Raw genomic sequence first — 4945 nt, forward strand, 5'->3', positions numbered from 1 at the left:
TACGCGGGCTTCTCACTGTTGCGGCCTCTCCCATTGAGGAGCACAGGGTCCGGACGCGCAGGCTCAGCAGCCATGGCTCACGGGACCAGCCGCTCCACGGCATGTGGGATCTTCCCGGACCGGGGCACGAACCCGTGTCCCCTGCATCGGCAGGCGGACTCTCAACCACTGCGCCACCAGGGAAGCCCAGAAACACCATTCTTAAGCATGGTTTCCTTCTTCCTGTTCTTGCATTGCACAGTGATTATTAAAGGAGGGAATGTGGTCTGTAAATGACTGGGTCATCCACTGCCCTTCTGGAATGTCACTGAAAGTTGATTCTCCACTGTCAGCTGTCAGCCCATTTGAAGAGAAGCTGCAAGGTTCACTACTGCACGGATTTTCACTATAAGCACCACCGCACGCTGCTTCATAACCCAGATCATATTTTTCTTCCTTCACAGCCATCTTCTTTGCATCCTCTTGGGCTAGCCACAGGTCGAATGTATATTGCACCTCTTGAATGTCTGTGTTTCGCTCACTGACTTTCAACTGATCTCCTAAGTCCTTCAGCTTAACGTAATAATGAACTTTGTCCTGGGCTCGAGGAAACTGAGCACATCTTGCACTGGATGATGGCATAACATAGCAGAGAGTTTCTGTGTCTGGGATCTTATGCAGTTGAAGTCCTAATTCTAAGTTCTTAACTTTTACTCCAAAAACTTCCCTACTAAAAATTTCATAAATACAGTTTCCATTAAACACTGCTATTCGTGGCTGATATTTCTGTAATTTCTGCACTAGAATACGTCCTCCTTCACAAAATTCTTTACCGGAAAGATCCTTGCTGCCTGGTGTTACCCTTGGCACCCTATTGGTAAATCCAATACCCTATTTCCCTGGTAAAGTGTGATCATCCATGTGATTCAGTTGGACCTCACTCAGCCCTGACATAAACAGCCACTTCCAAAAATGGTTTCCAGGTCCAGGGTAATGATGCCCTTTGTAAGCAGCCATTAGTCCTGGGTTTATGCCAATAATCACAATGTCCAGATTGAAGGTCAAAATGTCCAGTAGAGTCTTGGTCAAAAGTTCAGCTTCTGAAACACTGTTGAACTGGTCTACTTTTCACTTTAAATGTGTCTGTAATTTTTTCTTGCTTTTCTTCTGATTTTGTGGACTTGCCAGATTTTTTGGCCTCAGCAGGTTTTTTGGGTTCCACTGGAGTTTTTGGTTCTGTTGTTTTGGGTTTTCCTTTCCTTCCTTTTGGAGTCTCTTGTGTGGGTTCCTGAGCAGGAGCTGGGGCTGGAACTTCTGCTGGCATTTCTTGTTCATTCATAAGTGCCATACTAGGAACTTCAGTGATCTTTCGTTGGAATGGAAACGTATAAAAAGCTTGCGCTTGCTGGAGGGAATAGCTGCCTGCGTCCTCCGCTTCCATTCCCTGCTGCCGATAGCACGCGCAGGTACTCCTGCCGGGCAAGCGAGCCACTGGCCACTCTAGTACCGCGGCCCACGCACGTACTGCGGTAGGGTAATAACCAGACACTTAGACTCGATTGCTGGCAGAACTGGGACAGTGGCTGGCGCTCAAGCTCCTCCTCCAAGTTTCTAGTCACCCCCCTCCTCCTCTCGGCGCTTCTGTCTGTCCTGAGCCCGACTTACCTTAGTTTTAAAGGCATAATCACAGTGTACGTTGGGAGCACAGAACCCACACTCGGGCAATCACAGAAGGCTTTCTGGAGGAGGTATCTTTATTTATTCAATGATGTTGTTGAGCAAAAATTGTGTACCTGGCACTGGTGGCGTAAAGATAAAAAGCTGGCCCCTGGCCTTAAGGAACTCACAAACGGGGACAGAAATGCCCCATAAGCAGATGGACACCATAAGCAGGTGGACAAATATGGGAGCACTGGGGAGACCACAAAGCTGGAGAGATCAAGGGCAGGCTTCCTGGAGGAGGTGCACGTGAGCTGAGGCTGAAAGGGTGACTGGGAATCTCGGAGACCTGTCCTTGCCACTACATCCAGTCATTCACCTGAGGGCAAGGGGGCCCAGAGATCCTGCTGGGCACTCACACACTCTTTGTTTCAGTCAGTCTCTCCTCCATGGAGCCTTCCTGGTGCAACCAACCCCAGTCCCTTCTCTATCACTTACCCCAGACAGCCGGGTCCCCTCCTGGGGAGGTCCGCATCCCCAGCTGCTGTGTGTTCCTAGGAGGCACCAGACTCTTGAACCCCCAGTTCTTACTCCAGCAGGGGCTGGGCAGGCTCTGTTGTGGAGGCAGTGGCTGCCTTGGGAAAGCCCAGTGGTTTGATTTGAGGGCATCTAGACTTTAGAGCAAGAAGGGGCCCCAGAAACTACCCAAGCCCACTTAGAAGGACAGAGCAAGGCCCAGGGAAGTAACAGGAGTTGCCTGGGACTCAACTTCCCGGCTCCCAGTACCCTGGTCTTCTCTCTGGGATGGTCTGGCCCCACCTGGGCTCTCCACTAACCCTCATCCTCATGCCTGCCTTGCCTGATGATGGCCAGGGTAGCCTTTCCCAAATAACGATGGTATTGGCTCAGATTAAGGGCAACTAGCTGGCTCTTCCTTTTTATATAACAACTAATCTCCTTCTAATCAGCCATTATTAAATTATATCTCATTTTTAATTCATTCACAGGTCACAGTTGGGACAGCTGGATGGATAATTGGGGAGAGATAATTTATGTAAATGAGGAGCAGCAGAAGGTAGGAGAGAGGGAGGCTGAGGGCCAAAGGGGGCCCCTCCTGTGCCCAGGCTGGGGAGGGGGCAGTGACCTGGCCTGGCCTGCCCTGGAAACAGGAGGCTGGGGACACTGCGGGGATTGGGGCCTGTAATGGAACCTCAGGGCTCCTGACTGGTTGTCCCTTAGCATTGCCTTGAATGCTTCTGGCAAATGGGAAGCCCATTACCTTTTGGGGGGTGGGCATCTCTCAAACATCAGCTCTCATTGAAGTGGATCCTGAAAAGCAGTAGAATACCGCAAAGAATTCTGGAGTCAGAGCTGTGTTTGATTCCAGCTCCACCACTTCATAGCTGCCTTTTGTTTTTTGGGGGTTTTTTTGGCTGTCCCACACGGCTTGTGGGATCTTAGTTCCCCGACCAGGGATCAAACCCGTTACCTCAGCAGTGAAAGTGCAGAGACCTAACCACTGGACCACCAGGGAATTCCCAGCTGTCTCTTAACTTTAGTTTCCAAACTGCAAAATGGGGGTATGGATAGTACCTACCTCATGAGGGGATGGAGAGGCTTAACCTAGCCTACAGGAAGAGTCCAATACCCAGTGTACATAGTGGCTCCTATCACTAGTGTGAGGACAGGGTACCTGAGTCATATCTACCTCCCTCTAACATCTGCCCCCAGGCCATGGAGCTGCCTTCTGGTAACAGAATACATCCACTCCCCTTGCATAGCTGACATATCCGTCCCACTGATGGTAATTACATCAGCAACTGACACCTTGGGGTTTTCCCTCGTGCCAGGTGCTGCACTAAGCACTTGCTATTATATGGCATCTCACCGTATCATCAGATCAACATCATTTTATAGATGAAAACACTGTGGACCCAAGCGCTCACCTGATGATTCCTTCAACAGAAACTAAAACAGAAGCCTGCTTGGGAAGGGCAAGGAGGCTCACAAAACCTGGAGCCCAGCTGGAGGCCATTTTGGGAAGGCAGCTTAAGGACTGGCAGACAGGGGCAGGGCTGGCAGGGGAGGCAGGTGGAGGAGGTCGGACCTCCACAGGAATTGGGCATGGGTGGGCACAGGCGGCTGATAGGGCCTGAGGGGGTGAGGTCTGCAGGAGACTGAGGTTGGCAGGGGTCCACGGTAGGGCCTTGGACCGTTCCCAGAGGGAGGCAGGGGATTAGGGAGGGTTAGGGAGGGTGGTCCCAGAGGGTCCAGGAGAGTAATGGGATTAGCCCTCAGGCAGTGAGTGAAAGTTCTTAGCGTGTGGGGTCTCTGGCCTCCCACCCGAGGCTGCAGCTGTCACATGTCCACAGGAGAGAGTCACCAGCATCTGCACCCCTGCCCCCCCTTGGGGCAGGCTGGCGCCCTCCGCCCCGCACCGGCTCTCCTGCTGTGTCCATCTGTCGAGGGGCTGGCCTCCCAGTGTAGCCTCCTGCCTACCCTTGGCAGACTGAGCCACCCCCACACAGTGTATATACCCTGCCTAGCGCTGCCCTGTGCCTCGGTTTCCCCACCTGGATAGAAGGCTACAGCGAGGGGGTTTGAGACCCTTTGAGGGAGAATCCCTGAGGCAAGGAGGTCAGAACCAGGCCCCCTGGGCATCTCGTTCTGCCAAACGTTAGCTGTGTCACCCTGGGCATGACTGTTACCCTCTTTGGGTCCTAATTTATAAAATGGGAGCCGAAGCACAGGAGGGTTTTCAGAGGGTTGGGTAGAGGGATCTGAGCATGGGCCCCTCGGTGAAGTTCAGGGTGCTGGGCACCTGCACGAGGTCGGGGCGGCAGAGGGCAGCGGGCTTGAGGCCTGAGGACTGGAAGGGTCCCAGGCTTGCCGGAGCCTCGCCTGGCGAAGTCTGAACTGCGGTGAGGGGCCGGGCCTGGGGGTGGAACGGCCGGGCGCCGTGGGGCCGCTCGCGGCTCCCTCTAGTGGTGAAGGCGCGGATAGCCCTGGGAAGGGCGCCGACGCAGGCGGCAGCGCTGGGGTCGCGGGGGTCCAGTGAGCCCGCGCCCAGTCCGCCTTCCTAGGAGGCATCAAGGGGAGGGAGGCATCAAGGGGAGGGATGCCAAGGGTCCTAAGAGGCTTCCCCTGCTAACCAGTGCCTGACATCCATCGTTAGAGCGTCTTTCCTTCAGCTTGTATGTCAGCCTGTTAAAATGAAATTACCTCCCAGGACGGAGGACACGGCTGGACGTCTTACCCACTGCTGACCCAGCAGACCCGGGAGGTATTCGCCCAGTGTGGGCAGCGA

General features: G+C 53.6%; 1 pseudogene across 1 annotated transcript; it reads right to left on the bottom strand.

The window, feature by feature from the left end:
* Nucleotides 1-201: 201 nt before the first annotated feature.
* On the bottom strand, nucleotides 202-1420 carry LOC136119137 (G/T mismatch-specific thymine DNA glycosylase pseudogene; annotated as a pseudogene). Its single transcript, XR_010655461.1, has one exon. The product of XR_010655461.1 is annotated as a G/T mismatch-specific thymine DNA glycosylase pseudogene (transcript).
* Between the last annotated feature and the right edge of the window lie 3525 nt (nucleotides 1421-4945).

The sequence above is a fragment of the Phocoena phocoena genome, chromosome 2, assembly GCF_963924675.1.
Source record: "Phocoena phocoena chromosome 2, mPhoPho1.1, whole genome shotgun sequence".
Taxonomy (NCBI): Eukaryota; Metazoa; Chordata; class Mammalia; order Artiodactyla; family Phocoenidae; genus Phocoena; species Phocoena phocoena.